Genomic DNA, 12,687 nt, shown 5'->3' with positions numbered 1-12,687 from the left:
CACACTTGCCTCTTAGGCACTGAAATTCCTCCAGATTATTTCCAGCACTATAGAAAAAGAAATATGCAAACTCCCTCCAGTTTGTCTTTGAGGAATATAGTTTAACATTTCAATCATTTTCTCACACATCTGATGACAAACTGGAGATCTTCTAACCAACTTTGCTTCTTAAAGACTTTTGTGGAAACTTCTGTATTTTAAATCATGATAACAATCACCCATCAACATCACCTGTTTGGGGGAATGTGTTGCAGGCCCAAAGTCATCTGAGATAAAAACTAAAGACATGTTCTCCACGTTTCAACTTGTTTTGGATAAAATGCACCCAAGATGATAAAAACTACAAAAAGTGCAAAAACAGCATTTGATAACATGGTGGTGCTTCAGCTCCCATGGTATGAGTGGTCATATATGTGAAGGCACACTTGATGCAGAGGCCTATATTGGTATTTTGGAGAGACATGCTGCCATAAGGATAACATCTTTTTTCAGAAAGTCAGGTCTATTCTAGTAGGACAATGCCGGGCCTTACTCTGCACAATTTACAACAGCAAGACTGCATAGACACAAAGTATAAGTGCTTGACTGGCCTGTCTGCAGTACAGACCTGTCACTGTCTAAAGAGGAGAATCAGACAGCAGCAACACATACTGTTAAGCAGCTTAGGTATTGTATACAGTAAGAAATTTCCACTTGGAAAACTGAAACAATTAGTATCTTAAATTCCAAATGATTAAAAAATATAATGAAAAGAATAGATGATGTGATGCAGTGGTAAACAGGCCTATGTCCCAGCTTTTTTGAGCGTTTTTCAAGCATTAACTTCTACAGTAGCTTATATTTAACAAATAGAATTAAAGTTTGTCATTGAAAACACTGAAAATTTTTTCTTTGTCTCTTTTTCTTTTAAACAAAGGTGCAAAAGGTTGAATTAAATTAGAGATTTCTGTTTTTATTGCATTGTTGAAAGTGTCCCAACCTTTCTGGAAAAGGGGTTTGTAATTTTATCTACTCTAGATGCAAATGATTGTTGTCACAAAAAAGAGGTGGTCATTTTATTAGAATAAATATAGGAAGCATTAAAGTGCCAGTTTGAAAATTCTATTGGATTGAATTAGGGCTGCTACTAATGACTTTTTTCTATCAATAAATCTATTAAATATTTTACAGATTAATCAATTCATCTAAATAATAAATTTTTCTCTAAAAATTCAGCATCTCTTTAAGCTTCTTTTATTTTAACAACAAACTGTATGTCATTAATACGGTACAAAACAAAAGGTAAACAGGGTTTATAAATAGTGCAAAGCTATAGTTTTAAAGTGACACCAGCATAATCAAAATGAAGGCTTCATATTTTAGTAGTGCAATGCAAAAAATCCAAATTTCTATTAAATCTGTAATCAAATTCAAATTAGTTTTCCATATTAAACAAAGTGCAACATATTAGAGTGCAAAACTCAATATTTAAACTGACACCTCAAACATCATAAAAATAAACAAAATGATGGGCAACTCCCAAAGTCTCTTTTCAAGTTTGTAAAGTCTGCATATTTAACAAAGTGCAACGTAACATGCACTTTTGAGTACATATGTGTATATACAGTCATGTGAAAAGTTAGGACACCCCATGAAAACTTTTGTCGTTTTGAACATATTTAAACATATGGACATTTGGGCTTTGTTTGGACAGCACTGAGAGATGGAGCTTATATAACTAAACAACTAAAAAATTACTTTTAAACATAAGTTGTAGGGCTGGGCGATATATCGAGATTTTATAATATATCGATATATTTTCATACGCGATATAAGATAAGACAATATCGCATATATCGATATAGATGTTGCATTCCAATTAGATCCGACAGTTCGACTTTCTCTTCTCCCAGTTTGTCTCTGCACATGTTCACCTGCCCCGCCTCTCTCCCTCACTGAACACAACTCGCCCCTCCCCACCGCTTCACCAGTAATTCCTGCAGGCAGCGATAGCATGGAGACGGATAAAGATATGACAGAAGCTATCGAAGAGGAGCTGCTTAGTAAAAAGAATAATAATGGCTCAATTATTTGGAGATGGTTCGGATTCAAAGTGTCAGATGAGCAGCAGAATAATGTATTCTGTAGAGAATGCCGAAAACAAGTCCAGACAAAAGGTTCCAGCTCCGTGTACCTTTCGTTTTTCACTTCAAATACCAAAGTTGAAAAACAAGAAAACGAGTCGTTATTCGTTTCAAAAACCAATATAAACATACAAGCGCATGCACGGGCTGACATGCACGTTAGTTTATACTGGAGGATATCCCGACGTCTGAGACTAATTTATTTATTTATCTTCTATTATAGTATTTCTTGTTCTCGGCCAATAAACATCCAAAAATTTATAAAATTGCATGAACTAACTCTGCAGTAAACAAGGAGCAAACAGCAATTAAACAACAAATAAATCTGTTAAATAATGATAAAGTGCATGAAGCAGAACGCTGATTAAAATGCATTATATATTGTAATATTTACACAGTAACATGTACGATTAGTTCTGCCTGTATTACAGAACTGAGTTCTATACGGTAAAAAAATATATTAATGTAAATGTTAATGTTGTGGCGACTGATGTAAAACAATGTATAAAGTCCAAACATGTGAGGGGGGGTTTAACGAGAACGCTATATTTAATGTCACACAAGCTCAGTGCAAAACACGCAAGCTCACACAAGCTCACACAAGCACAGCCGGAAACGGTCAATTTCTGTTATCTTCCCTACACACTCGCTCCCTGCGCCCTATAGTACACTTAACATTCTTAAAGGGCCAGACAATATATTTGTAATTCACATTACACGACAGGTGAGACGTGAGACGTGAAACTTTTTCTTACAATAGTTATTTTTTTTCTTAAGGAAAAATAGTTCTTGTGTGAAGCTTTCCCAGCATGAATATTAATAAAAGTGCCTGTAAAAAATTTGGAACATGTAGCTTCACAGAAGTGTCTTTTTGTTATTACCTTATGGGATGAAAAAATATCGAGATATATATCATATATCGCCATTCAGCTAAAATATATCGAGATATTATTTTTGATCCATATCGCCCAGCCCTAATAAGTTGTATAATGTAATGAACAAAAATGGACATTTATTGTGAGGAAAAAGTTAGGACACCCGCACATTTATTACTACTTAAAATGTCTAAAATTAGAATCCAGTGCACCACATCAGCTGCAATGATTAGACCATCGTTAGAGGACATTGGAGTTTTAATTAAACCTCAGACATTAGTTTGGTTTGCTCTTGATTGTTGAAGTGAGTGTTATCACCATGGTGAGATCTAAAGAGCTCTCTGAGGCCTTCAGAAAGAAGGTTGTAGATGCATATAGAGTCTGGGAGGGGATTTAAAAGATCTCAAACCAATTAGAAATCAGCCATTCCACTGTATAGTGGACAGCAGACAGCAAGATGTGTAAAGAAGTCTCCAATAGCCCTACAGGTAGCTCTTGCCACAGTTGATGTCAAGGTACATGCATCTACCATCAGAAAGAGACTGCACAAGTTTGATTTTCATGAGAGATGGCACAGAGGAAACCCTTGCTAAAGTTTGCCAGAGAACACCTAGACAAAGACCAGCACTTCTGGAACAATGTGCTTTGGGACAGATGAATCCAAAGTTGAATTATTTGGGCACAGTAACAGAAGACATGTTTGGCGCAAACCAAACACAGCATTTGGGCACAAGAACCTCATACCCACTGTGAAGCATGGAGGTGGAAATGTCATGGTTTGGGGCTGCTTTGCAGCAGGACCTGGCAGGCTCTCCATTATAGAATCCACAATGAACTCTTTACTGTATGAGAGGGTGCTTGAGGAAAATGTAAGACCATCTGTCCAAAAACTGAAGCAGAGGTGGACCATGCAGCATGACAACAACACAAAACATTCCAGTAAATCCACCAAGAAATGGCTCAAACGAAAGAAATGGAGAGTTCTGGAATGGCCAAGTCAAAGTGTGGATCTTAATCCTATTGAGATGCTGTGGAATGATTTGAAACAGGCTGTGCACGCAAGCAACTCCTCAAACCTCACACAGCTGAAGAAATTCTGCATGGAGGAGTGGGAAAAATTTTCTCCCAGTCGATGTCAGAGATTGGTAGATGGTTATAGAAAATGTCTAATTGAAGTTATTTCAGCCAAAGGGGGAAATACCAGCTATTAAAGCATAGGGTGTCCTAACATTGTCCTCACAATAAATTTTTGTTCATTACATTTTACAACTTGGGTTTAAAAGTATTTTTTTCAGTTTCATTTGTTTAGTTACATAAGCTCCATCTCTCAATACTGTTCAAATGAAGCTCAAATGTCCATATGTTTACATATGTTCAAAAAGACAAAGGTTCTCATGGGGTGTCCTAACTATTTTACATGTATATATACAGTGTATCACAAAAGTGAGTACACCCCTCACATTTCTGCAAATATTTCATTATATCTTTTCATGGGACAACACTATAGACATGAAACTTGGATATAACTTAGAGTAGTCAGTGTACAGCTTGTATAGCAGTGTAGATTTACTGTCTTCTGAAAATAACTCAACACACAGCCATTAATGTCTAAATAGCTGGCAACATAAGTGAGTACACCCCACAGTGAACATGTCCAAATTTTGCCCAGTGTCTATATTTTGTGTGACCACCATTATTATCCAGCACTGCCTTAACCCTCTTGGGCATGGAATTCACCAGAGCTGCACAGGTTGCTACTGGAATCCTCTTCCACTCCTCCATGATGACATCACGGAGCTGGTGGATGTTAGACACCTTGAACTCCTCCACCTTCCACTTGAGGATGCGCCACAGGTGCTCAATTGGGTTTAGTCCATCACCTTTACCTTCAGCTTCCTCAGCAAGGCAGTTGTCATCTTGGAGGTTGTGTTTGGGGTCGTTATCCTGTTGGAAAACTGCCATGAGGCCCAGTTTTCGAAGGGAGGGGATCATGCTCTGTTTCAGAATGTCACAGTACATGTTGGAATTCATGTTTCCCTCAATGAACTGCAGCTCCCCAGTGCCAGCAACACTCATGCAGCCCAAGACCATGATGCTACCACCACCATGCTTGACTGTAGGCAAGAGACAGTTGTCTTGGTACTTCTCACCAGGGCGCCGCCACACATGCTGGACACCATCTGAGCCAAACAAGTTTATCTTGGTCTCGTCAGACCACAGGGCATTCCAGTAATCCATGTTCTTGGACTGCTTGTCTTCAGCAAACTGTTTGCTGGCTTTCTTGTGCGTCAGCTTCCTTCTGGGATGACGACCATGCAGACCGAGTTGATGCAGTGTGCGGTGTATGGTCTGAGCACTGACAGGCTGACCTCCCATGTCTTCAACCTCTGCAGCAATGCTGGCAGCACTCATGTGTCTATTTTTTAAAGCCAACCTCTGGATATGACGCCGAACACGTGGACTCAACTTCTTTGGTCGACCCTGGCGAAGCCTGTTCCGAGTGGAACCTGTCCTGGAAAACCGCTGTATGACCTTGGCCACCATGCTGTAGCTCAGTTTCAGGGTGTTAGCAATCTTCTTATAGCCCAGGCCATCTTTGTGGAGAGCAACAATTCTATTTCTCACATCCTCAGAGAGTTCTTTGCCATGAGGTGCCATGTTGAATATCCAGTGGCCAGTATGAGAGAATTGTACCCAAAACACCAAATTTAACAGCCCTGCTCCCCATTTACACCTGGGACCTTGACACATGACACCAGGGAGGGACAACGACACATTTGGGCACAATTTGGACATGTTCACTGTGGGGTGTACTCACTTATGTTGCCAGCTATTTAGACATTAATGGCTGTGTGTTGAGTTATTTTCAGAAGACAGTAAATCTACACTGCTATACAAGCTGTACACTGACTACTCTAAGTTATATCCAAGTTTCATGTCTATAGTGTTGTCCCATGAAAAGATATAATGAAATATTTGCAGAAATGTGAGGGATGTACTCACTTCTGTGATACACTGTATACTGATCAGGCGTTGGTTCCCCTTTTCAGGTATATACTGATCAGGTGTTGATTCCCCTTTTGCTGCCAAAACAGCCCTGACCCGTCAAGGCATGGACTCCACTAGACCACTAAAAGTGTGCTGTGGTATCTGGCACCAAGATGTTAGCAGCAGATCCTCCTGTAAGTGGCAGGGCACATTATCCTTCTGAAAGAGGCCACAGCCATCAGGGAATACCGTTTTCATGAAAGGGTGTACATGGTCTGCAACAATGCTTAGGTAGGTGGTACGTGTCAAAAAAAACATCCACATGGATGGCAGGACCCAAGATTTCCCAGCAGAACATTGCCCAAAGCATCACACTGCCGGCTTGCCTTTCTTCCCATAGTGCATCCTGGTGCCATGCGTTCCCCAGGTAAGCGACGCACACGCACCCGGCCATTCACGTGATGTAAAAAAAAACGTGATTCTTCAGACCAGGCCACCTTCCTCCACTGTTCCGTGGTCCAGTTTCGACACTCACATGCCCACTGTTGGCGCTTTCGAGGGGTCAGCATGGGCACCCTGACTGGTCTGCGGCTATGCAGCCACATACGCAACAAACTGTGATGCACTGTGTATTCTGACACTTTTCTACCAGAACCAGCATTAACTTCTTCAAGTTTCAGCTACAGTAGCTCGTCTATTGGCCAGCCTTCTCTCCCCACGTGCATCTATGAGCCTTGGCCACCCATGACCCTGTTGCCGGTTTACCACTGTTTCTTCCTTGGACCACTTTTGATAGATACTGACCACTGCAGACCGGAAACACCTACAAGAGCTGCAGTTTTGGAGATGCTCTGACCCAGTCGTCTAGCCATTACAATTTAGCCCTTGTCAAACTCACTCAAATCCTCAAATCGCATCAACTTTAAAGATAAAATGTTCACTTGCTGCCTAATATATCCCACCCACTAACAGGTGCCGTGATGAAGAGATAATCAGTGTTATTCACTTCACCTGTCAGTGGTCATAATGTTATGCCTTGTCAGGGGGGAGGGGGTGATATTTATATATATGCTATAGCCTGTAAATCATTTCATTTTCCTTGTACTACATCGATGTAAAAATACATCTACACCAAGCTATAACCATTTTAAGGTATATGTTTTTAAGTAGAATATTAATACTATATTAATAGTTCCTGTGACATGCAGTGATAAAATAAAACTGTCACAGCACTTTGAATTTGAGGCCTAGTGTTTTTCTGATGAGACATTTGACAACACGGTAGTGATGTGAAAAGTAGACTGTATTTAAAATGCGCCACTATCATATGCTTAATGTATCTCTTTTTAATGGTCAAGTAAAGAAGTGTGGGGGACTTTTCCCCACAAAAGAAACCCAAGTCCATGCACACCCCAGATGGCTGCTGAGCTTTCTAACAGCATCCTTCAGATGATTGTTAAGACAAAAGAGTATTACTTAAACTGCACCATTTTTTACTGTAAAACATTTTTTTTTTATTTTGGACTGGTGGTATTTATCCCAAAAGTGACTTTACAATGTTGTTGCTAAATGTATTGCTCTATTAGGGCTGCAACGATTAGTCGACGTAGTCGATAACGTCGACTATAAAAATTTGTCGATGTGGAATTTCATTGTCGACTAGTCGTTATTGATGCAATGCACTAAAGGAACTGCAGGGGGCGCAGCATCGCTTCCATGGCGCAGCGGGGAGTTTATGAAGACAGAGAGGCAAAGATAGAGAGACTGAAACTTTCTAAAGTATTTCAGCCAAAATAACCCAAAGAAACGAGCTGGACGCAGACACTACAGAGCAGAGTTATGGTTTCACGCCGGCACTGCGGTGAAACGCCTTGCAGCTGTGATGAGCAGCATTATTACGGTAAGTTTTTACACCGCTTTGTGCTTTAACCAACGTAGTTAATGTTTGTTAATGCTAGAGTACTTGTCGGAAAACTATCTAAGAGTTCGCTATTTTTCAGGTTTGTTTGCTAGCTAACGCATTAAGTGCAATAGTTAATCAGTCATTTATATGAGTAATGTTATATGCCTTAACATTATAGCCTAACGTTACCCTGTCTCGTCTTCCATATTTTTTGCTCTCGTTAATAAGAGCATTCATTCTAAATAATAAGCCCTCCCACTTAATGATAGCTAGTTAGCTCAGCAGATAATTCAGTTAAGATATTTAACCTGTTATGGTTTAGTTGGCATAGCCAGTACACTATTTGTAATAAACTATGATACATAGCCTTCAGTTTGTGATCATTAATACAGCTTTCTCTTTTGTGCTTTCTATTAATAGCACTAAGCAATGGCGTGTGGATGAGAAGAGAAGAGTTTCATGCACCCCTCAGATGGCTGAGGTCTTCACAGACAGCATTCACATGTTTCTCAACCACATGTTATAAATGTTTTTGGCTTCCAGAGTGATAACTTCTGAAACATAACAGTTTCTAATGCTGTCCAAAGCTTTCTTATTTCATTGAATTTTTTTTATTGTGATTGTGTATTAATGTTTCAAATATATTTAATTAAACTATCAAGCTTAAGTTTCATATTCATGTTTCATGGGTCATTATTTTAATTTGATATTGGAACTTAAATAACATAACAGGGTTTTATGTTAAGGCAGAGATGGAGGGTATGACATAAATAATCGCTGACTAGTCGACTAATCGAAAAAAATAATCGTCAGATTAGTCGACTACTAAAATAATCGTTAGTTGCAGCCCTATGCACTATATTCTTTTACTTGAATTTTACAAGCTCTTGCTTAAATTTTATTGCAGATTTCATGTTTGGCATTATATCAAAGGTAGCTTTTAACACAGGTATTTTTTTTGGAGAAAATTACCCTGAAGTGCATATTGTGTTAAAAGAAGATTAAAGAAAATATTGAAAATTAAGATGATTTTTTCATTATTTTGGGTAAATTATTTGAGTGCACACATAAACCCATTTAAAATAATCAATAAATTAGATTAATCAAAAAATAATTATTAGATTCACTGATAAAAAAATGCAGCCGTACTCAAGTTTATGAATTGTATGTTTTACAGTATGTTGTGGTTATGTATTTTATAATATTTCAGTATACTTTAATTATGTATACCTTATATTTATATTCCTATTTGTATTCTAACAAAAGTATCTAGGGTGTCTGACCCTGACTTGTTATGAAAACGTTTTGTATGAGGAAGTACCAGTACCTATAAGACCTGGTTTCTGAGAAACAATTTACAATGCTGTGAAATAATAAAGAAAATTAGGTAACTAAAAGTGAGTAAAATAAAACTGATAATTAAGGAGTCAATCCAGTTCCAGTTCAACTCAGTTTGTTAATGGTTTGTGAAAGCCTTAAAACTTATTCTTCAGGAGCTCCAAGTGTCGTGGCGAGTTATTTTGTCTTGCTAAATTTATCATTATCAATTTTAAATTAGAAATAAATGTGTTTTTTTTTAAGTTCTATTTTTGAGTTGGTAAAGTTTTTATTCTACACTGTTAAACGTTTTTGAATGGGTGCTAGCCGCATCCTAGCAACTTCCTATAACATGGCAACTGATCTTTTTAACCTTTTCGACGAATTAGTTTATGATATTCACATGAGGCACAATCTACGCTATGTTTGTCTATTTCATTCACCTTACATTCACCTAACATGCATTCTTAATTCATATTGCATATTCCTACCTGTCTTTAGATTCCCCATCTCGGCTTAACACTCATTTGCACCGCACAAAATGCAAAACATGGAATCCCTGGCCTGAATAAACAGAACCAATTGTTCGTAGCAGAGTTAAATCATACTGCTACACATTTTTAGTTTGAACGCGAATATTCATATAATATAAATAAACAATCACACCAGACTCGCTAATCCACACAAAAACTAGTAGCGCAACGGCTAACAACAATACAGCGAGCCAGCAGGGCAAGTTCTAAATTATTTTGTATTGGCTAACTAGAGCACTAAATACGGCGTAGAAACCATTACTTAGTACCCTATGTAGACGGTACTAGCAATTGGGATTCGGCCAACGAAAAAATCAGGTCTCTTAACAACAACTTTTGCAAAAATAGTTATTTTTAAACGTTAGTCGATCACAGTTTAATTATAGTTTTTTAGCGTTATAAGTATATACCTACTTTTAATACTTAAGGCTTGGTCGGTAAGAAGTACAGGGAGGGCATACTTTCTTATTCTTTCACGATTTAAGACGGTTTACATTTAATGTTGAGGTGTATTACCGCCACCTACTGAACTTAAGTGTGGACACATTTGCAGTCGAAAGTAATCGGGGCCCTTTTCACATTTCCGGGTTTGGAATGCGGAAGTAAAAAATAGCAGGGTAAACAGTGCAGCTTAGCCGTACCGGTAAAATGGAGCAGCATAGCAAGTGCTACTGTAGCGGACCTTTTTGCTCTAAGAATAAAAGAAAACATCCACATTGAAATTTTCACGACTTACCCAAAAATGTACATTTACGCCTTAAATGGATTACTGCAATTAGGAGAGAAGAAGGTGCCAAATGTACTATTCTGCGTGGCAGTACGTATGTGTGTAGCCTGCACTTCAAGCCTGAGGAGGTGTATGTGAAAGAGGGAGCGAGCAGAGTTAGACTTAGAAAGGGATCGGTTCCATCGGGATCGTCAGGCACCATACAAGAGGGCAAGTACTCGCCTCGGTTTTAACACTGAAGCCGCAACGGGAGAGAGAGACGAGCAGGAACCGGGAGCTATGCTAAATGAGCCTATGGCTAATGTTATGGAGCATGATTACTGGCATCCTCCGTCTCCCGGTGAGTAACATTACAACTAAATATACCAATATAACAGTCTAAAGGTACTATATTTATCTGAATAACAGTGTAAAGATGCAATACTTCCTGAATAACAGTCTAAAGAGTCTAGAATATAGCCTGAATGACTGTCCAGCACATCTTTTGACTTCATTTTAGATATTTAATGTAAAAGAATATCGTAATGTAATGTGTTCCTTCTTTTGTCACAGGTGCAGTGGATGCTGCATCTGCAAGGATACAGGAGCTGGAGCACAAGGTGATGGAGCTGGAGAATGAAATAAAGCAGATTCTGTTTCTGACAGACCAACCTAAGCTGAATTATTTCAATAATAATAACAATTCAATAAGTCATTTTCAGGTTCTAAAATATTTCAGTTCAGATTCATGTATTTTTTCTAATTTACTTTGTACAAAACTCTGCTTACATGCTTAAACCTTTTCATCACTTTTCTCAACCACTCAGGGCCATAGCTAATGATCTGGGGCCATTAACATCGTATGTAAATAGGCATGTAAAAAATCTGGGTGTCATTTTTGATCCCGCTCTTAAGTTTGAGAAACAAGTTAATGCTGTTGTGAGAGCTAGTTTCTTTCAACTTAGGAACATTGCTTAAATTAAAAGTATCCTTTCTTTTAATGATTTGGAAACAGTAGTGCATGCTTTTATTTCCTCGCGTATCGATTTTTGCAATTCACTGTACTTGGGAATCAGTCAGTCAAGCTTGTCACGTCTACAGCTGGTTCAAAATGCAGCCGCGAGGCTCCTGACCGGTACCAAGAAAAGGGAGAGCATTACCCCCATACTTGCATCATTGCATTGGTTACCAGTCAAATATAGGATAGAATTTAAAGTTCTATTATTAGTTTTTAAGGCTTTACATGGCTTGGCTCCGAGCTATATCGTTGACCTTCTCTGTGTTTACTCCACTCCATGAGCTCTACGATCCTCTAACCAACTGCTCTTAGCTATTCCACGTTCTCAAATGAGGTTTAAGGGTGACAGGGCCTTTTCTGTAGCTGCCCCAAGACTCTGGAATAGTCTTCCACTTTTCATAAAGGAGTCCCACACAATAGATGCCTTTAAGTCAAATTAAAAAACTTATTTGTTTTCTTTGGCATTTGAGTCTTCTTAATGAATACATTTTTAATATTTTTTGGGTTGTCATAGCCATCTTTGTTTTAGTGGTTTTATTTGATTTATATGTTGGTGCGTATGTATGTTATTTTGTATGTATGTTAATGATTTGTTAAATGTTATATGCATAGTTGAGTGTTATTTATACTTGATTTTAATGTACAGCACTTTGGTTGTCTTTTAAATGTGCTATAGAAATAAAGGTGACTTGACTTGACTCTCCCTCAAGCAAATATGGTTTCTCTATGGTTAGTTGTTCAGGTGTTATGGTTATTGTCTAGAGGATGTTTTTGTATGTTGATGTTGCTTCTGTTGAAACAACACTGGATATGGAAAAATGTTTCATGAATTAAGATGATCATTTTAATGAATTTAAGTAATTCAAGTTTGCATACTTTTATAAATATTTACTAATATAATAAATCAAATACATTTTAACCTTCTTTTACTCTGCCTTTTGTTTGTTTGTCAATTCAGTTACGGTTATTAAAACAAATGCATTCTTTAGAACACAATATTAATATTGTCTCAGTGAACATGTTTATTTTTGAAGTGCATTTAAGGGTAAAATGTTTCTTTTTGTGCACTTAACAAAAACAAATTACTACAAACAAATGTCTAAATATATTCTCAGTGCTGGTTTAGGTACATTTTTTAAGGCAAAATTCAATATTTCAACAAACATTATGCAGAGACGCAGTGAACTCCATTACAGCGGCGCTTTGTTTACCCTGCTAAATGAA

At 38.0% G+C, this 12,687-nt stretch overlaps 1 protein-coding gene and 1 long non-coding RNA gene across 3 annotated transcripts in view; one reads left to right on the top strand and one right to left on the bottom strand.

The window, feature by feature from the left end:
- Positions 1 to 10,239, bottom strand: part of katnb1 (katanin p80 (WD repeat containing) subunit B 1) — a 111,516-nt gene extending 101,277 nt beyond the window's left edge. Inside the window, exon 1 of one of the 2 annotated variants that reach the window (XM_063013093.1) lies at positions 10,154 to 10,239. The gene's annotated coding sequence lies outside the window, so the exon portion shown is untranslated. Of the gene's footprint in view, positions 1 to 9,697; positions 9,910 to 10,153 lie in introns of those variants that run through there. The other variant, XM_063013094.1, reaches the window with a different exon arrangement.
- A 121-nt stretch (positions 10,240 to 10,360) lies between these two features.
- Positions 10,361 to 12,387, top strand: LOC134331588 (uncharacterized). The gene is made up of 2 exons (XR_010015139.1): positions 10,361 to 10,806; positions 11,019 to 12,387. It is a non-coding gene; the product is annotated as an uncharacterized LOC134331588 (long non-coding RNA).
- The last annotated feature ends 300 nt before the right edge of the window (positions 12,388 to 12,687 follow it).

Source organism: Trichomycterus rosablanca, chromosome 17 (genome assembly GCF_030014385.1).
Source record: "Trichomycterus rosablanca isolate fTriRos1 chromosome 17, fTriRos1.hap1, whole genome shotgun sequence".
Lineage (NCBI taxonomy): Eukaryota > Metazoa > Chordata > Actinopteri > Siluriformes > Trichomycteridae > Trichomycterus > Trichomycterus rosablanca.
This window is presented reverse-complemented; position numbering and strand designations above follow the sequence as displayed.